Source organism: Panicum virgatum, chromosome 6N (assembly GCF_016808335.1).
Source record: "Panicum virgatum strain AP13 chromosome 6N, P.virgatum_v5, whole genome shotgun sequence".
Taxonomy (NCBI): Eukaryota; Viridiplantae; Streptophyta; class Magnoliopsida; order Poales; family Poaceae; genus Panicum; species Panicum virgatum.
The window spans coordinates 26,521,376-26,543,421 of NC_053150.1; the positions used below are offsets into that span (position 1 = coordinate 26,521,376).

Below are 22,046 nucleotides of genomic sequence, written 5' to 3' on the forward strand. Positions count from 1 at the left end.
GACTTGTGCAAGAATTTTTGGTCTAACCTTTGTTGCAGGGAATTTTGTTTCTTAAATAAAAAAAAGAGAGAAAAAACCTCCAAGGATGGCAAGAAAAGCAAGTGTTGTCGATATTCGAGTTGCCGGCTAAAGGTAAGAGTTGTGGAGTAATATTGGATGAGTTTTTAAACGCCCATGATATGATTATCCTCGCTGCTCCTCTGACCTTTGTTTGAAGAAATATTGTTAGACTTGTTTGCATAAGTAAATTTTGCAGTTCGAGAACTCTTGAGCAACCCATGGAAGGATTTGATGATTTGATTTGCTCGAGGACGAGCAAAAGCTAAGCATGGGGGGAATGTTGGCGCTCCTTAAGTAACCATTTTACTATATGATTAGGAGTCATTTTGGTAAATTCTTCGGGATGATTCATGTACTAACCCGCCACTTGGCACCCGAACTTGACCGTTTTCGATTTTGTCCTGGATTTTGGAGCATGTTGCATTTTGACAGGAAATTGGACATTTTCGGAGATGTTTCGACGCATGGTTACAACTGGGCTAAGATGAGGAATAAGAGGAAGATTCAACACGCGAAAGATGGGACCGAAAGGGGCCAGAAAAGGCCCAGGCCGGCCGGCCTGGAGTCCTTGGGCCGGCCAGCCTAGCCCTTTTCGGAGTCCAATCGATCTCGGTTTTCTTCAGCGCGAAGTATGCGTCAACCCTAATCTGTGTTTTTACCAAAACCGCCGACTATATCTACCTATAAATACCCCGAAGCCGCCGTCAAAGATGGGCATCCAGAGAGCATCCAGGGAGATCGCAGAGATCGCAGAGAAGAGCATCCAGAGATACATTCGAGTTAGACACAAGAGAAAGGCGACACCTGAGGCCTCATCGTCCCTCGGCGCCGCTGCAAGTTGGAGGACAGCAAGGGATCCATCCCTTGCCGGAGATTTCTCCACCATGATCGACTACGCTTCGCTTAGCTTCATGGGGTAAAGTCCTCGTTTGTTCATGGGGTTGTAAGGAGATCTTGAGTTGTAATTGCCGAATCCTTTATGAGATTGATCTATCATAATTCTTGTTGATGATGTTTTGATGCCTAATAGTTCGCGACTTAGCTTTGGGTTTGCTTTGCTCTTGCATGGCTTACTTAGATTACATCAACTATCGTGTTCTTGTTGATTCGTTACCGATTATCCTCGTGTAGTGACAGTATGCGGGAGGGAAAGGTTTTGATCTTGGAACACACCTTTGGTAGATTAGATCTGTTCTTCGTTGCTTGGCGATTACATCTCTAGTGATCCTAGACCCTATGGACAAATGCTCTTCATATCTTGTGCACACATCTATCTTTGCTCACTAGTCTAGATTAGATTAGATTGGTTAGATTAGATCTATTTCATACTCAAACACTCAATATAGATCTTTTACCAACATCATTAGTGCTTAGTTAAGCATAGTAATACACTTGTTCCGTGGATTGATAAACCTTGGGGGAATACTCTAAGGGAAAAGCTACACGATTCGTGCGCTTGCGGTACGTAAATTGGCGCTTTAAGAAGCGTCAACACGTAGGTTGGAGAGCTAAATGTGTCAACAAACCTACTATAAAACAAATCTGTGTCTTGAACTTGGGTTGTATAAGTAATTAGTTGCAGACTAATCTGTGTCTTTGTTATATACTTGTGCCTTGAACCTGCTATATGCAAATCTGTGTCTTGAACTTGCTGTATACAAATCTGTGCTGAAAATATCGAATACTATTTCTACTGTGCTAAAACATCTCTTAAAAAATGGGATCAAGAGTTGTGCTTAGAAACTAATTACAACTTGACACACTGGTAGTTGCAACTAGCACGGGATAGTAATTGCAAAAAAATAGGTTTGTTAACAGCTTAAAAATATGTTTTATATACCAATTGCAAACACATTGTGTTGGCAGTTGCAACTAATGTAGAATACGGATTACAACCTAGAAAGTGTTGACATAGTAACAAAGTGCAGGTACAATGACATGCCAAAAAAATAAAAAAAAACGTGGTTACAGCAAGAAAATGTGGATACAACTAAAATGACGTAGTAGCAGAACGATGGTGAAAAGTATCAGGATTGTGTATTGGAACTAATTGCAACATAACACACAGGTAGTTGCAACTAACACAGGATAACTATTGATCCCAGTTTTGTTAACAGCTTAAAGTAAATTTTGATCTCTCAGAATGATTAAAAATGATCCAAATAATATGTTATATACCAAATTGCAAACACAATGTGTGGGTAGTTGCAAGTACAACGACACACTGAAAAATGCAACTTACAATAAGGATGAATTATCATCACACGATTGCAATCCAGTATGGTGATCAGTTGCAAATGTCAAAGTACATAGGTTGCTACCACAAAAATATAATGACAGGAAATGAACTATAAAAGTTATTCAACACCACACACTGCATCAGTGACAAATGATAGCTACTACAGACTGTTCCAACATCACATTACAAACGATCATTATCATTCATTCCAAACGATCTTCCTCCCACCAAGCCTGTAGACATCCAATTCATCGGGTAGCTCGGCTTGGTTCAGAGCATGGAAGATGCAGTAGTGCATGAGCTCGATCCTGTATCTCATCCCCTTGAACTACAAAGAAAAAAGGTACAAACAGGAAAGCACATGGGAGGGGGGGGGGGAGAAAAAGGTAAGTATGGATTGGCAAAATCACATGCACATATACTAAAAATAAAAATGGTGAAATAATAACTCACCGGATTGATGTCAATGTTTAGGCGATCACCATCCCAAAATTCCATGTATTTCCACAGGAAAAACATGCAATCATTGGGTCCAGCTTGCTTTGGCAAATCAATGAACGCCCTGTCCAAGTTGCCAAAATGAGGAAACTTGTTATTCGTAACTTTCTGGAATGCAACGCTTAGGATGGGCATCTTCTCAGCGATGGGCCAGTGATGAACTTCAGGATCGCTGTTCCCCCAAATGTAGTCAATCGAGTCTAAGATATCAATGCGATTGTGGATGAGGTTGATGCACTAGACAAAATAATGCTTCCCAGAGAATGCAGGCATGAATATCTGCATGAAAAATTGGGGTATGAACACCAATTGCAAACAACTAGCAGAACAGTTGCAGTATTATAGAAAAAGGTTTGTAGTTTGCAAAATAGCATGAAAAAAAATACTAACCAACTTTGCCTTTGTTATATCATGGTAGTGCTCAATTTCACATTCCAAGTATTTTTTGAGTATAGTGAACTCTTCAGTCTCAGTTTCACCATCCTCCATGTACACACTACGAACAGACATTGTCTGGGTCTGCACAGATCGTTTGTAACAAAACAACTTAGCATAAAATTAAAAAAGAGAAAACTAGCATGTAAAGTTGCAAGGGTGGTGGGAGTGTAGAGGGAGCCAAATAAAAACTCACAAAGAATCTGGTCGTGAGAAAGACCCTATATCCCAATGAATCTTCGTTATGGACAGCATCATCATAATGAAGACAATGCACAGTGAAATCAAGGACAGAAGAATCTCCATCTTTGTCATCAGCAAAAGAAGTGATCAGATCACCGCCATCAAATGAGCAGAATATACTGAAATCAATCAAGACCGTCCTGTGTGGGGGGGGGGGGGAGGAAAATATGTTACTAGCTGCATATACAAATGTGTGACAAAAAAAACTAACTGGTATGTGTTTAGACTTACTCTTTCAGCTTCTCATCAGAGACAATCTTGTTCCTCAGGGCAAGTGCCTTTGCCAATGGAACTTGCGGGCGGCATCCTGGGAGTTTGACTGGTGATATGTACTTCCTTGGCCTCTTCTTCAATCTCTGACCGATATGTTTGTAAATCATTTTTTGGAAATAATTGAAATCTTGTGAACCTTGTGTAACACCCGGTTTATAAAAGGACATAAACCGAGCAATCATATACATGCCAGGATCAAGTCACACGTATATACAACAGAATGAATAGTATATCATAGCACATATCATGTAAAAAGATATAATAAAGCGAATACGAATGTTATTTATTACATTAATGACAAAAATGTCTGATACAGAGTATGCGAAAGCGTAATACAAATACGATAAAAACTCTCCGAAGCAGAGCAGGGCGCCACAGGGACGTCGACTGGGAGACGAATGCCTAGAAGTCCTCGAAGTCCTGGTAGCGCTGAGTGAACTCCCTCGCGTCGGCAGGAACTGAGCAGCAGTAGAGTATCCCCAAGAGGAAAAAGAGTAGTGTAGGCAAGAGTGAGTACACAACTTGTACTCAACAAGTATAACACAAACTATGAGGCTCTAAGGTTGGCTGACTAACTGCATTAGCTTTTAAGTCTTGGCAAAATTTTATTAAAGCTAATTACTACAAGTTGATGATTTACCATAAACCCAGTTACATAGTAATTAATCAAAATTAATCATGTTACTACTGAGAACCAAACCGAAACCACCAAGGTAACCCCGAGAGGCACCTCCCTCGTCGGAAGGAGACAACCCCACTAATCAAAAGGAGGATCTGGGCCGCTCATGACCGTGAGCACGGCTAGTATACCAGTTTTACACTCTGCAGAGGTTGCACATCTTTACCCACAAGTCGTGAGCTACGCCAGTTGTTCATCACACTTCCTTAGGTGAGATGACTAGCAAACTCACTACGAGGCCGTTACAAAGGACATGTTGGTAAGGTGTAACCGCTAAGGATTCAGGCAATGCAACGATGGTACCCACCTCGAGGGGTACGCAGACCAAGCCTCGTAGCCTGGGCACCATTGAAGCTCGACTCCCCTCTTGCCCCGTCGGTAAGTTACTCCCGAACCAAAATGGCCTAATTAGTAAACCAAGACCGTCCCATTCCAGTCTTGTGGTAGCGCTGTTGTCCCAGGTTGTCGCTCTATGAACCGGTCCTTATGGAGAGTGGCCAACCAGGGAGTAAGCACCGTGCTGGCCCCCTAAACCATGTTTCTAACAAAACCAATTTTAACGAGACGTGAACCACTCAAGCCACATAGAGGGTCACTCTAAAAATTAAGTTGCATATACCATTAATCAAATTAATTAAAAAGGACCAAGTGTGTTATAGCGCGGCACCTAGCACAACTAACCAAAATGCAACCCAAAGAAAATATATAAAGGATATAAAGTGGCTAGGAACTCCTTATAGGCATATAGTATTAAAATGCAGTATGAAAATGTATTTAAAGTGATGGGTAGTGTTCATGTTATACTTGCCTTCCTCGTACTGCTCCTGCTGCTGCTCAAACTGGTCAGAAGACAACTGCTCCGGGTACTGGTACTGGGGCTCCTCCGGTAGCTCAACGTCTACTCACAAACACATGGCCAAAAACAAGGCACAACATAAACATACATGCAAACAATAGCAAAAACTAAGAAATAGTACACCAATACATAAAAACAGCACACTAAACTAGTCTAAAACTATTCTACGCATTACAACGATTGCGTGGACATAAAGAACGCCTAAAACGGAGCTAAAACACAAAATCTAGTCCCAAAACAAATTCCAGGGACTTATTTGTAAGAAAACTGAAGTTCTAGGGGGTTTCTGGGCAAAACCGGGGACTAAAACATAAATAAACCTTAGATTCAGGGGCCAACTCGCAAAAAACCCTAACTGGATGGCGGGTTATATATCTAAAAAGGTCAGGGGGGTCTGTGCAAGATTTTGGGCCAAACTGTAATTTCTTTTGAATAGGATTGGATCGCGGGTTCGTTGTGGGCCGTAGGATTGCGATTCGACGGCTACGGGCGAAGGGGCGAGCGGGCGGCGGCGCTAACCGCCGGAAACAGAGTTCCTGCGGCGGCGCTCGACCGGAGATGGCCGTTCCGGCGCTCTAGGGAGCCATTTGGGTTGCGGTCTGGCCCAGGAGGTTCATCACTCCATGCGTGATTCACCTGAGGCAACAACTGAGCACGGGAAGGCTCGGAGAGAGGTGCTCGACAGCGAGGCGGTTCGGCGGCACACCGGCGAGAAATCTCGCACGGGACAGGGACAGCCCGAGGGAAAAGAAAGCACGGGGAGGTTCGTTACCGCGGCGTGAAGCCCTGGGACCGCTTGGCTGTGGGAGGGAGGCGACGGAGGGCCGGAGCGGGCATGGCGGAGCTCCGAGCTTGGCGAGGACATGGCGGCGCTCGTGGAGAAGGTCGACGCAGGGGTTCTCCCGGCTTCTGATCTTCACGAGCGTGGTCTGCGTTGAGCTGTGAAGCCAAGGAGATGGTCAGCGGGGCCGGAGGAATACTGGCGGCGTGGAAACTCGACGAGGGGCTCACCGTGGCGGAGATCCGACGTTGGGGCGGCGCTAGGCTAGGGTTTATGGGATACAGTGGCTGCGGGACGGAGGGTGCAGGTGAGGCACGGCTGGGTTTCTATTTATAGGGCGGCGGACCTAGGCGTGCGCGCCCGGGTGATGAATCACGGCGAGATTCCCGGCCGGTGGTTGTGCTGCGTGGGGGAGACGACGGCCTGATGGGTGGGGTCAATGGGTCAGCGGGATGTGGGGGACGCGGACGACGCGCTCGCGGGCGCGGGAGGGGGTGACCGACGCGCGGGGTCCAGCTGGCATGCGGGCGGGGAGACTGTGGAGCGGCGTGCTGGGCTGGCAGCGCAAGAGGGCGTGGGCCGCTGCGCGGTGTGAGCGAGTGGGCCGCTCGGGAGGAAATGGACTGGCTGACACGCGGGGGCGCTGGGCCGCGGGGTGCTGGACTTTGCGCTCGCGTGAGCTGGGCCGGGAAGGGAGAAAGGAAAAAGAGGAGGAGGGCCGGAGGAAGCGGGCTGAGTCACCTGTGTTGGGTTTGGGCCGGTGTGGGGAAAAAGGGTGGGAGCCGGGCTGGGCTGCTGGGTTTGGATTTTTCTATCTTCCTTCTCTTTTCTAATTCTAGTTCCTAATCAAACTCAACCAAAACTAGTTGAATTCAAACTTGGATTTGAATTCCACTCTAACACTCAAACAAAATCAATGCTCCAGCATGATGCACAACAAAATTAAACCAATGATAAAATTTTAATTTCTTAAGGAACAAAATTTAGATTAAATGCCACTCTAAACACAATAAATCTTAGAAAATTAAATAAATAAAGCCAATTAAATTTATTATTAAATACTAAAATTTAATTTAGGGTGTTACAAATCCTACCCCCTTACAGGAATCTCGTCCCGAGATTCTGGGCTGGCTAGCAAATAGATCAGGATAGGTCTTCATCAACTCCTCTTCCTTCTTCTGGCAAGTCCTCCGAAAAGACATCTGGAAATTCAGACACCACGCGAATACCATCCGTGGGTATAGCCTCCATCTGATGAGGAAAACCAGAAGGCTCTGTAGCACTGACTGTCACCTCTTGGCCATTAGATGCTAACAAGTGAACTGACCGCTGAGCACAATCAATTCTGACTCCCCACTTGGCAAGAGTATCCATTCCCAGAATCACATCAATACCCTTGGTGTCTATCACCATCAGATTTGTACTGAACTTTACTCTTCCTATGGAAACACTAACTCTGGGACAGGAGATATGAGACCTCAATTGTCCTCCAGGTGAAGATACTAACATGCATTTCTTTAATGTGTTAGTATGAATACCATGATGCTCGACAAAAGACTGTGTAATAAAGGAATGCGTAGCACCAATATCGAACAGCACCGTAGCTGGATATGAGTTGACCATGGACGTACCAATAACCACGTTTGGAGACTCGGCCGCTGACTCGGCCGTCACATGGTTCACCTTCCCCTGTCGTGGTGCTCTGGGTTGGGCTGGGCGCCCCTGCTGTCCTGCATGCCGTGGAGTCGGTGAAAGGCGTTTCTGTGGACAACTTTTGGCATAATGTCCTTTTTGCTCGCATTGGTAGCACATGCGGTGGTGGTGAATGGCGCTACTTGGTTGACCTTCATGTGAACTTAGCATCACATCTTGCATTGTTTCTTCTGCTTGCTTTTTGGACTCCTTGCGACCGCGTGGCGGAATCACATTCATAGTGATAGTCAACCCATTAATATAATCATAGAGAGCTTGATTCTCGACCTGTGTATCTCTAGAGCACTCAGGATCCTTTCTCTTCTGGATGGTTTGTAGCTCATCGACCGATGGACAGTCAAGGAAAATAGAATCTTCTGCTAGCTGCTCTTGATGAGACCTCTTTCTCTTTGTACTGGAGAACAATCTCTAGTTCCTCCTAGTTGTGGCTTCATCTTCAGTCGCACGAACTTGACGACAAGGAACACCATAGAATTGGCAACACGGGCAAGGTTTCTCACCATCACCCATTGCACTGTCTCCAAGGTCTTTTTGTTCTACCAACATCTGAGCTGGGGCAAAGAGGAAACACGGATTGGTAAGGTCAAGAAAGAGAGAAAAACTCCAGATAGGTGTTACATAAATCCGGGAACAAGGGACTAGAGCATAACTCTTCTGTTTCGTCTGAGAGATTCTCAACTTCTCTTGTACTATCTGTAGGCCGGGGTGTCACATCCCTACCCCCTTACAGAAACCGACGTCCTCGTCGGTGAATCTCTGGATATCACCTTCTCTTCGCGCTATCCTTCTTCTCAACAAGACCGAAACCCAAGGCATGATAAGGTAGAGAGGATAGAGTGGATGGTTTTACCCCCAATGATCTAACTCAGTTTTATTAATTAATTAACTTTAACTTAGGAATGATTTTCATTAAACAAATTTAACAACTAAACTATGCAATCAACCAAAAATCCAAATCAAACATGTTGCATAAAGACAAGCAGACAATTTTCATGACTTAGCCGAGTTTAGCACACGACTCGACTAACACAATGCGTCGCAAAACGTGCTATCGTATTATTATAAAGGGTCACCTATCTCATACTCATGGTGGTCAGATGACTGATTCAGACCAAAGTCTACAAAAACTATTCTATAGAGAGAAATCAAGGCAAGGCGAGTAAAAATCTTGGAGTTCAAGGAGTATAATAGCAAAATAGTTTCAGCAGACAAGGCTGAGAGAGAAGAAGGCTTAAAAATCGACCAGTTCTATCTAGGCTTTCGTCCTATAGTCGATACGGCTCTGATACCACTCTGTAACACCCGGTTTATAAAATGACATAAACCGAGCAATCATATATGTGCCAGGATAAAGTCACACGTATATACAACAGAATGAACAATATATCATAGCACATATCACGTAAAAAGATATAATAAAGCGAATACGAATGTTATTTATTACATTAATGACAAAAATGTCTGATACAGAGTATGCGGAAGCGTAATACAAATACGATAAAAACTCTCCGAAGCAGAGCAGGGCGCCACAGGGACGTCGACTGGGAGACGAATGCCTAGAAGTCCTCGAAGTCCTAGTAGCGCTGAGCGAACTCCCTCGCGTCGGCAGGAACTGAGCAGCAGTAGAGTATCCCCAAGAGGAAAAAGAGTAGTGTAGGCAAGAGTGAGTACACAACTTGTACTCAACATGTATAACACAAACTATGAGGCTCTAAGGTTGGCTGACTGACTGCATTAGCTTTTAAGTCTTGGCAAAATTTTATTAAAGCTAATTACTACAAGTTAATGATTTACCATAAACCCAGTTACATTGTAATTAATCAAAATTAATCATGTTACTACTAAGAACCAAACCGAAACCACCAAGGTAACCCCGAGAGGCACCTCCCTCATCGGAAGGAGACAACCCCACTAATCAAAAGGAGGATCTGGGCCGCTCATGACCGTGAGCACGGCTAGTATACCAGTTTTACACTCTGCAGAGGTTGCACATCTTTACCCACAAGTCGTGAGCTACGCCAGTTGTTCAGCACACTTCCTTAGGTGAGATGACTAGCAAACTCACTACGAGGCCGTTACAAAGGACACGTTGGTAAGGTGTAACCGCTAAGGATTAAGGCAATGCAACGATGGTACCCACCTCGAGGGGTATGCAGACCAAGCCTCGTAGCCTGGGCACCATTGAAGCTTGACTCCCCTCTTGCCCCATCGGTAAGTTACTCCCGAACCAAAATGGCCTAATTAGTAAGCCAAGACCGTCCCATTCCGGTCTTGAGGTAGCGCTGTTGTCCCAGGTTGTCGCTCTATGAACCGGTCCTTATGGAGAGTGGCCAACCAGGCAGTAAGCACCGAGCTGGCCCCCTAAACCATGTTTCTAACAAAACCAATTTTAACGAGACGTGAACCACTCAAGCCACACAGAGGGTCACTCTCAGAATTAAGTTGCATATACCATTAATCAAATTAATTAAAAAGGACCAAGTGTGTTATAGCGCGGCACCTAGCACAACTAACCAAAATGCAACCCAAAGAAAATATATAAAGGATATAAAGTGGCTAGGAACTCCTTATAGGCATATAGTATTAAAATGCAGTATGAAAATGTATTTAAAGTGATGGGTGGTGTTCATGTTATACTTGGCTTCCTCGTACTACTCCTGCTGCTGCTCAAACTGGTCAGAAGGCGGCTGCTCCGGATACTGGTACTAGGGCTCCTCCGGTAGCTCAACGTCTACTCACGAACACATGGCCAAAAACAAGGCACAACATAAACATACATGCAAACAATAGCAAAAACTAAGAAACAGTACACCAATACATAAAAACAGCACACTAAACTAGTCTAAAACTATTCTACATGTTACAGCGATCGCGTGGACATAAAGAACGCCTAAAACGGAGCTAAAACGCAAAATCTAGGCCCAAAACAAATTCCAGGGACTTATTTGTAAGAAAACTGAAGTTCCAGGGGGTTTCTGGGCAAAACTGGGGACTAAAACATAAATAAACCTTAGATTCAGGGGCCAACTCGCAAAAAGACCCTAACTGGATGGCGGGTTATATATCTAAAAAGGTCAGGGGGGTCTGTGCAAGATTTTGGGCCAAACTGTAATTTCTTTTGAATAGGATTGGATCGCGGGTTGATTACCGAGAAACTGAGGGGCTCTTATGCAAAACCTACGCGCGCTGACCGGTATGTTTTGGTTTGACTCGGGCGGGTTCGTTGTGGGCCGTAGGATTGCGATCCGACGGCTACGGGCGAAGGGGCGAGCGGGCGGCGGCGCTGACCGCCGGAAACAGAGTTCCCGCGGCGGCGCTCGACCGAAGATGGCCGTTCCGGCGCTCTAGGGAGCCATTTGGGTTGCGGTCTGGCCCAGGAGGTTCATCACTCCATGTGTGATTCACCTGAGGCAACAACTGAGCACGGGAAGGCTCGGAGAGAGGTGCTCGACGGCGAGGCGGTTCGGCGGCACACCGGCGAGAAATCTCGCACGGGACACGGACAGCCCGAGGGAAAAGAAAGCACGGGGAGGTTCGTTACCGCGGCGTGAAGCCCTGGGACCGCTTGGCTGTGGGAGGGAGGCGACGGAGGGCCGGAGCGGGCGCGGCGGAGCTCCGAGCTTGGCGAGGACATGGCGGCGCTCGTGGAGAAGGTCGATGCAGGGGTTCTCCCGGCTTCTGATCTTCACGAGCGGGGTCTGCGTCGAGCTGTGAAGCCAAGGAGATGGTCAGCAGGGCCGGAGGTATACTGGCGGCGTGGAAACTCGACGAGGGGCTCACCATGGCGGAGATCCGACGTTGGGGCGGCGCTAGGCTAGGGTTTGTGGGATACGGCGGCTGCGGGACGGAGGGTGCAGGGGAGGCACAATTGGGTTTCTATTTATAGGGCGGCGGACCTAGGCGTGCGCGCTCGGGCGAGGAATCACGGCGAGATTCCCGGCCGGTGGTTGTGCTATGTGGGGGAGACGACGGCTTGATGGGTGGGGTCGACGGGTCAGCGGGATGTGGGGGACGCGGACGACGCGCTCGCGGGCGCGGGAGGGGGCGACCGACGCGCGGAGTCCAGCTGGCAGGCGGGCGGGGAGACTGTGGAGCGGCGTGCTGGGCTGGCAGCGCAAGAGGGCATGGGCCGCTGCGCGGTGTGAGCGAGTGGGCCGCTCGGGAGGAAACAGACTGGCTGACGCGCTGGGGCGCTGGGCCGCGGGGTGCTGGACTTTGTGCTCGCGTGAGCTGGGCCGGGAAGGGAGAAAGGAAAAAGAGGAGGAGGGCCGGAGGAAGCGGGCTGAGTCACCTGGGTTTGGTTTGGGCCGGTGTGGGGAAAAAGGGTGGGAGCCGGGCTGGGCTGCTGGGTTTGGATTTTTCTATCTTCCTTCTCTTTTCTAATTCTAGTTCCTAATCAAACTCAACCAAAACTAGTTGAATTCAAACTTGGATTTGAATTCCACTCTAACACTCAAACAAAATCAATGCTCCAGCATTATGCACAACAAAATTAAACCTATGATAAAATTTTAATTTCTTAAGGAACAAAATTTAGATTAAATGCCATTCTAAACACAATATATCTTAGAAAATTAAATAAATAAAGCCAATTAAATTTATTATTAAATAGTAAAATTTAATTTAGGGTGTTACACCTTGTTCCATCTTCTCTTGAGACAAACGAATAGGCGGGGTCTGGGAGTTAATTTCTTCAGCTGAATCTTCTGGTAAATTTGCATCACTTGCTTGTGCTGAACTGGGGCCTGCCTCACTAGGGACACTACTCTTCAAATTTGAAATTTCTTCATCGGCAAGGTCACGCAGCACAACCAACTGCTTCTCATGTTCATCGCGAATCGCTTGGATTTCTTTATTAAGCTGAATCTGGGACCTCTTCTTCTTTAATGCTGACTTTATTTTTTGTTGTTTCTGCTTCTTGGTTTCTTCCATCTTCTTGGTAGCCTCAGCCTTAGCATTATTTTTCCCGTCAACAACGCTAGAGGAGCGCGTGCTCCTTATTGTGTATACATGTTCCTTCATGGTTTGTGATGGCTGCAGCAAGAAAAAACAACATATGATGAATTGTGGAAAAAATGCAGATATAGTATAACTCCAAAAAATATAATAATAATGTATCCAACAGGAAAAAAGAAAATATAAAATATAGGAAAAAATATATGTGTATGTTAGAAGAATTGGGGGAGAGTGGGATAGCTTACATCAGATCTCCCCACGCTTGCATGTGTCTGCAAGGTAGGTCCCTCCTTGTTCTGAGTATCTCCTTCCATCTCAGATGTTTGCAAGGTAGGTCCCTCCTTGTTCTGAGTCTCTCCTTCAATCTCAGATGTTTGCTTCTGAAAAGGCACACAGATTGCAATAACATAAGTTGATGAATTGCAAATTCAGACCGATGTGAATTACTACATTATCAAATAAAAAGACAAAGGGGGGTGAGTAGGGGCAAGGGGTAGCTTACACCAGCTAGAACCACATCTGCAGGGTCAGGGATATCAATATTTGGTACATCCCTAGGGGGAGATCTAGATAGCTCCTTGTTTGGCTCACATGTCAATGATTCAGTGGCTACTTCCATCTCACCTGCCAGCTTCTGTAAAAATACACAAATAATTGTAAAAAAACTAAAAAAGTCAATAAAAATGCACATTTTCAAAATATATGACACATGTGTGGATAAAAAAAACAAAACTTACATGAACTAAGCACATGTTAGCAACAGCATCAATATTGGGGGCATCTTTGCTTGCAGCTCCAGATACATCCTTGCCCAAATCCTGATTGATTTGGAAAATTGTAACATATTATACAGAAAAGATTGCAACAACATAAGTCAATGAATTGCAAATTCAGGCCTATGTGGATTACTACATTATCAAAAAAAGACAATGGGGGGAGGGGCAGGGGGTAGCTTACACCAGATGAAACCACAACTATAGGGTCGGGGATATCAATATTTGGTATATCCCTAAGGGGAGATCTAGTTGCCTCCTTGTTTGGCTCACATGTCACCGACTGAGTCTCTCCTTCCATCTCAGATGTTTGCTTCTGATAGGCACACAGATTGCAACAACATAAGTGGATGAATTGCAAATGCAGACCTATGTAAATTACTACATTATCAAATAAAAAGCAAGGGGGCTGAAAAGGGCAAGGGGTAGCTTACACCAGTTAGAGCCATGTCAGCAACTGCATCAATGTTTGGTGCATCTCTACTTGATGCTCCAGATGCACCCTTGTCCAAATTCTCCCCATCGTCAACGGAATCCTGAATGAATTCTGAAAATTGCAACATGTTATGAAGAAGATTGCAACATAAATAGTGCACGAACTGCAAATGAGGAAAAAATGGAAAAGAAAGTATGGCAATATTACATTAGAGTCTGGGCCATCATCAAAGAAGTATAACCTGTGTCTGATATTCTGCGTGCGCGTGTGTGTGTGTTGAGAAAAAGATTAAAAAATTGAGTTGTGTGAAAACAAAATGGCTACTCCATTAATTGCACCTGGTCGTTGCGACATTCAGGGGGTGGTGAGATCTGTAGCATAGAAAATATATCATCGACACCCTGACTAGGGCCGCGCAATACATGAGGTGCTACAAAAAAACACACAGATCAGAAAAAAACAAAAAAAAGCATGGAAAAAAGAACAAAAAAGATGGGTATCATATAATGAATGTTTAAAAAAAATGAGAGAATTACTTGATATGCTTGTTTCTTGAGCATCAACATTGCTGTGGCTGGACAGTGGACTAGTGTTTTCATCAGATGCATCTTCGCGATCCAGTGGATTTACATCATATTCATATCCATGTTCCGGTGAACTATGGTTTGCAGACATGTCTCCTTCAGGTATTTCTCCTTCACCAGCTGCTACACTATCATCACCTGCAGCTGCACATTCATCATCTCCATCTTCTTCTACTGCTGATGCTGATGGTTGTTCATTTCTCGATCCAGCCCTCCTCCTAGTTTCATTGGCAGTAATCTTGTCATCCCAGGCATCGACAAGCAGCTTCTACATGGAGCTGAAACACTCATGGTGGGCTTTTGCCATGAGCTCATTTTCCCTAGATGTATACTCAACAGCTTTTTCCATGAACAGCTGGGCCTGCTTAGTGCTGTCATCAAATGCATTCAAGATCTTGAGCGCCTCTGACTTTCTACTTCTTCCAACTACATCAATAATTCACTGCCCAAAAGAACTGCTGAAACTAGGGTAGCGATAAATAGGCGGAGGCTGTAGATTGACAACAGAAGGACCGCCAAGGTCATGAGAGGTGCCAGGCCCATGAGCAGAACTACCAGCAGTAGCAGAAACATGAGCAGCAGCTGGTGCCGGGCAAAGCAGCGGGAACAATGTAGCAGGTGTCTGTAAGACTCTTCAGCTGCAATTTTTTAAAAAAAATAAACATTAGGGAAAATATAACACAAATTGCAAACAATATATCTACATGATAACAACAAATAGTTTCAAGTACAGTTGACTTACCATGAGATTTCCAAACTCAGCAGTCTCACTATGGATATCTCGCCTACGATCCATACTTGTTATCAAATCAATCATATTTGAGTCCAAGAAAGCACAACCGGGTAGCGAGATTGGGTTGGTATTTAAACCATGCTTTAGATTATCAACATATAGCATCTGTATGTATTAAAAAAAATTACACTACGTCAGTTATACAAATTGCAATGTGAGAACTAACCCAGTTGCAATATTAATACTATAATAGAGAAATATTATAAATATAGTCCAGACATAGAACAATTACAAAACAGAATTGAGCTAGTTGCAAATAACAGGCCAACACAGTTGCAGCAGAAAAAATATGCTAATATCATGTACAGGGAATGTGTTCCAAAAAACAATTATTGTATAGGCAAAATTGCAAAAACAAAACTAAACTAGTTGTAATGTGATAACTAACAGAGTTGCAATATTAATACTAACTAGTAGAAATATTCCACAGCCAGTAATCGGTGCCATGATGCCTTTCTGCACAAAATCCTTTTTATACAGACGAGCAGCTTTTCTGAGGTTGTCAACTACTGCTTTGCACCAGTTAATATTGCCAATGTTCTCCAAGTCTTCAGTATTCTTTACATCCCCAAGCCTGATATATGAGTCGGTGTTTGAGAATAACAACGACTGGAAAGTGCACATAAAGAACGCTCTAAGCGCCAAATTTTCGGTAAGTGTCTTTCTCACTAAACCATCCAAAACATCTGAAACACTGATCCCACGCTTGGGCCTATATGCACTACCACAAATTTGCTCTCCCAGCTGCCTCCGCTTGAAACGAGCTTCATCATCACTCATGAAAGGTGGGTCACCTCCGGCTTTTGGAATCTGGAACACACACCATACACTATGCTCAGTAATTGCTATTTCTTTGCCACCACCAATCTCTAATTTTATTGTTTTTGGGTTGAGCTTCCGCATAAGCCAGCTGAGCAATTGCCTATCAAGTGAACTTGGCTGGAAATGGAGGAGTCCCCCAAAATTCTTCACACAGACTTGAGCTTTCAGACTCTTATTGAGAGCTACAACAAGTTCTTTGAATTTTACAGGCGAGCAGCGGATGGAGACAGGCCTCTTCTTCGCCTCTTCTTCCTCACCAGATCCAACAGCACCGCCAGATGGAGCTGCAACAGGGTTTGGTGCATGACCACGAGCTTGATTGCGGCGCCTCTTCCTATTCCTACCCTCTGCTGCATTATCACCCTGATCAGGGGAGGTGGGGCATAATCCGAATCATCTTCATCATTATCCTGGCTGTCTATGTTGGGTGCAGTAGGAGTGCTGATCCTTAATACTTTCCTCCTGTTCTTAAACTTCATCTTCTCCTTGTTCTTCTCTATATTAGCAGCACGAAGATGGGAAGAACTACAGACAGTTCCCCGGGCCGGATCATCATTGCCACATCCCTGAGCACTTGAAGCATTCGCCTCACTATCCATTTTGTAGAAACACTGCAATTGAGAGAAAAACACAACTCATCAAAACCAATTGCAAACAAAACATGAAGCAAATTGTAAATTATGGACCAATGTAATTACAAAACATAGTATGGGATCAAAATTGCAAAAATATATGTTTGCAAGTGCAAAATATCTAGAAAGAAGAATTTAATCCTAACATTGGATTTGTTTCCTGATACTTCATACAATGAAAAGCACAATTAAACACATAAAAACTATATCCATAGTAAAACCATCGCACACATATATACAATTCCAATGATGATTATGGTAGTGACATGACTCATATAGAAACATCTAACACAATGAACCCATCAACACATAAAACACCTCCAAAATTATGATCAGTCCAACATAGCATGATAATTAAAAGTGTTATTTCATAGGCAAAATTATGCAAAAAAATATACAGCAAAAAGCAAAAAAACATAAGCCAATTGCAACCACACACATAAGCTATTTGCAAACCACACAAGTAAGCCATTTGCAAAAACCACACAAATAAGCCAAAATTGCATCACCGGGTCCCATTCCCCCCCCCCAAAAAAACTAACCATATGCCATTTTCAACCACGCGCATAATTTGTTTGCAACTATGCACATAATCCGTTTACAACCACACACATAAGCCAATTGCATCACTGGGCTCATGTTTTCCAAAAAAAAAGGGCAGAACATAAGCCATTTGCAACCACGCATGTAAACCATTTGTAACCACACATGTAGCCAATTGCATCACTGTTGTGAACCCCCCACCCTAAAAAAAATCTACCTAGAACAGAGACATTACATCACTGGGGCGCGTTTCACCAACCCCAACTAAAAATCACCGTAGTGAGACACCCCCACTAACAAAATGCAGTGAAAAAGGGGGGGTACAATGCACATGATTGTGAGCACGGGTGTGGTAGGAGGGTCAGGGTGAGGGCGGATGGGAGCAGTGGAAGCGGGATGCAGTACGCGTGATTGTGAGCGCGAATGTGGTTGAGAGTCGAGGTGAGCGGGGATGGGAGCAGTGGAAGGCGGATTAATTTTGAGCGCATGTGTGGTGGAGGGTTGGGTGTGAGGGGGGTGGGAGCGCACGACTTACCACGCCGGCGAAGCCTCGGCGAGCGCGGACCGATGAACGAAGCAAATGCGGCAAGGGGCAGCGCGCAGAATCCCCCCCTCGCGGCAGCTCTTCCTCCACCCCCTGCTTGCTCCGCTCCTGCTTGTTCCACACCAGCAATCAGCAGCGCGCGAGGGAAGCACTCGGCGGTGGCCACCCTCGGCAGTGCTTCGACGCCAACGGACAAGGCGGCACGGCGATGCGGCGGCGCGGCGGAATCAGCGAGGGAGGATGCGGCGGTGCGGACGAAACAAAAAGCAATGGCGCAACTGTGTTTCGAAAAAAAGGAACGTGGGGGGTGCGGTTAATTGGGGGAAGGGGGGCGACGGAGTGTGCTAAATCAGACCAGGGTGAGGCGCGCGGGGGGGGGGGGGGGGGGACAGTTGGTCCGGCTCGGATCAAGCGCGCCGGTTGGTCTGAGTGCATTCTCTGTATAGAATGCACCTAGGTATAATATATATACCTGAATAAACTACCTGAATGCGCGTAGGTCTATTTGGTACTCTGGTACTGAATAAACTACCCGAGCCCGCCCACCGCGCTCGACCCGAACGCTCGCGCCGTCCTCGACCCACGACCGTGCGGTTCCCCCACGACCGGTTTCTCCCCCCACGACCGAGCGGTTCCCCCCTCCTCAGCTCGCAGATGCGATGTTCTGCCCGTCCGTCCCCGGGAGCCGCGATTCACAGCGCCGCCGTGCGTTTCCCTGCGCCCGCCCCACCCTGCGTCGCCGGCCAGCGCAATTCGCTGCGCCGCTGGCGTCCGTGCTGCCCGGTGAGCTGCCGCGCCTGCTCCCGCCGGCCCTAGCCGGCCATCCACCGTTGCCGCCTCTACCCGTACGTTCGCCCAATTCAGCAGGGTGCCCTCATGTGACACCCAGGCCCAGGGCTTAATAGGATTAATAGGATACTCATACCAACAAGTTACAACTTTTTTCCGGAAGCCGGTCTCCAAAGAACTCCGAGGTTAAGCGTGCTTGGCCCGGAGAAATTTGGGGATGGGTGACCGACCGGGAAGTTCTTCCCGGGTGCGCACGAGTGAGAACAAAGTGTGTAGAAAAGACTGGTGTTAGTCTGTGAGGACAGTCTATGTCCTAGAAAGCAGCAGATGTAAGCGGGCCCGGCCTCGGGGAGGCGGGACGTTACAGAATGGTATCAGAGCCGACTCTCGCGATTTCACGGGCACGTACGGGCGTAAGTGCAGAGGCATGAGCACGGGCGCGTGGGGGCGCAGATGCCACCGGCATGTGCATGGGCGCGTGGCGGGTCAGTGCGCGGGCATCAGGGATGCGCCGTTGGCACTGGACGCACGGACATGGCATAGGGACCATTGGCACTGGACGCACGGACGTGGCACATGGGCTGCTGGCACTAGACGTACAGGACGTGGCCAAGAGATGACGTTCCTGGCTTGGGATTGACCGACGAGGACGTCGGTCTCTTAAGGGGGTGAGAATGTGACACCCCGGCCCAGAGCTTAATAGGATTAATAGGATACTCATACCAACAAGTTGCAACTTCTTTTCCGGAAGCCGGTCTCCAAAGAACTCCGAGGTTAAGCATGCTTGGCCCGGAGAAATTTGGGGATGGGTGACCAACCGGGAAGTTCTTCCCAGGTGCGCACGAGTGAGAACAAAGTGTGCAGAAAAGACTGGTGTTGGTCTGTGAGGACAGTCTATGTCCTAGAAAGCAGCCAGATGTAAGCGGGCCCGGCCTCGGGGAGGCGGGATGTTACACCTCAGGTTGCGAGCAGATCCCGACGGCGCTCCCTCCTCCCATTCCTGACGCGGCCGCTCCTCCCGACGGCACGCTCCCTCCTCCCGCCGTTGCCCCTCCCTCCCGATGGCGCTCCCCTCCTCTGATGGAGCTCCCTCCTCCCAGTTCGCGATCTATTTCGTGACACCGCTCTGCCAGAATCGGCGCTGCGTGCATCGAGCTTCCTCACCACGCGCTGCATCTCCGGTTGCTTGCACTGGACCCACAGAAGCAACGCACGGATCTCATCTACACAGACTCCACCTGCTGCCCCAGCCATGGGCAGTCTGGCACTCGTCAGGTAGATCCTGCCCCTGATGGTTCAGTTGTTTGCACATATTTTTTATAGCTAGTCACCCAACTCCGCCTCGAGCCCTAGACTGCGGCGGCGAGGGGATTGTGGCGTCATTAGCACTGCCTCCATTTTCTCCTGCCGGCACCGCCGTCAGGCCAGCTAGATCTAGGTTAATTGCATCAGAACCCATTGTTCCAGACTTTGGAATTGAAGGAAGCATCGATCAAAGGTAATTGCAGAGAGGAATTCTTTGATCCTACGAGTGACAAATGGATTTCCAATCCTAATGTTTCTTTGTGGCTTGCGGTCAGAGACCCTCTCCGAAAATAGAAGGAGCTGATCTGTTGATTAATTGTGAGCATAATCTCCCAATCTGAGCATCTAGTGTTGGATTTGCCGGTGTCCGTCATTATCGTACCCGTGTTTGATCTCGCCCATGTCAGCGGACCACTCTTGGACACCTAGTTCCTTGTTTTTCTCCACTGCCGTGCCGGCGATGCCACCTTGGCGCCTCATCCAACTGTGCGACTCTGTAGAGGCGCATCGGAGCAGCGACAGTGGTAAGGGAGAGGAGAGACATACTGGCTAGTGTATGTGCTTTAGACTTAAGGATCCGCATCCATAAGGTATATCGTGGTTGAGCAGTAGGGGTTCTTGGTTTGGATTGATTAATTTTCATGTTGCGTTTTCCAGTAGATATCTCTGCTCATGCTTAGATATGAGTGAATTCATTTCTTTTTGTTCCTTCCGACTTCCGTGCTATGATACTATTCCTTCCCTGCTGCAAGGCTGCAAATTACTTACTATAGGTGAAGAAAGTTTTGGGATGCAGGAGAAGGATTTGTGTGGTCGATTAGGGCTATGGTATTGCGGTGTTCATTCTGTTCTTGCAATTTATTATGCTATCGTGGAATTTAATTTCACATTGGCAGAAACATGTCCCTGCATATGGGGTAATCATATCCACTCGTTCAGCTCCTAATTTCCATTTGCGATCTTAAACTCTTTCTAAAAAATATATCCCTTCATTCTAAATTTGAGTTAGGTTCTTATTAATCTTTCTACTATATATGTTGCTTATGTTTCCCATGTGATCTATCCAGTAACATCGTTTTATCTGTCACTGTTAGTCCCATTGCATTCAGAAACAACAGTTTGGACTATTCGTTTTTGAGTGAACTTATACTCTGGAAATTAATTAGTTGTTTACTTTTAGTCCATGCCGGCACATTTACTTGTTGATACGTTTGTTCATATCCGCTGATATATTCTGTCATGAGACCATTACTGCTGCTATATCTGCAGAACTTTTTGAAGCATCAGCATTAATTATTGTCACATTCCTTTATTGTCAGGTACTTGGAACAGAATGGGCTGAATGCTTATTTGAACAAGTACATAATTGAGCTTGACCATCAGCTTGGAGCCCTTGTTGGAAGGTACAATATACCAATGGCTCACCAGGCCTTTGATGCAAGATAATTGTTTATGTGAAGTACATTTACATCCTTTTTTGGATGCATGCATAGCAGGAAACCATGGTCGAAGTTTGTTAATGCAGATAACCAACATCTAGTATCTCCTGAGATGTGGTCTAATGGCTCTTGCATTTGAAATTTACTACACTAGGATAGTTCTCGGCTCTAGCTTGATTTCAATGTTTATTTGTAGGCCATAGATTTCCTCGACAAGCTTCTGTGTTATGTGTTGGTATCTTGAGAATTTGCACCATGTGTTGGTGCCAAAGCTTTTATTATGATCTAGATGATGGGATTCATGTTTATGACCTGTGTCATTAGAGCTGGAATGAGTAAGCTCTGTTTCTGGGTCTCAATTAACTGATTAGAGCTAGATTTTCAGTGATTCTGCAAGTCAATCAACCTAGATATGCATTTATGTTTTCTTAGACCTGTATACTAAAGGTTAGTTATGAATAGAATCCACTATTAGATCGAGAGAATGGTCGAGCTATCACAAAGGTGGCACGCATCTCGCTTTGAGCTTGACTAGTATCGTGTGGTAAAGGGATCGGTGTATGAGTATATCTAAGGTTCGGCCGATCTGATCTTTATGTGTATTTGTGAGTCACTATGCCCTGCTAGGTGCCGCTATTGACTTGTGATTCGGA

At 46.0% G+C, this 22,046-nt stretch overlaps 1 long non-coding RNA gene across 1 annotated transcript; it reads left to right on the forward strand.

Moving 5' to 3' along the window:
- Positions 1–20,068: 20,068 nt before the first annotated feature.
- Positions 20,069–21,769, forward strand: LOC120679336. The gene is made up of 2 exons (XR_005677142.1): positions 20,069–21,357; positions 21,451–21,769. It is a non-coding gene; the product is annotated as an uncharacterized LOC120679336 (long non-coding RNA).
- Positions 21,770–22,046: the final 277 nt, after the last annotated feature.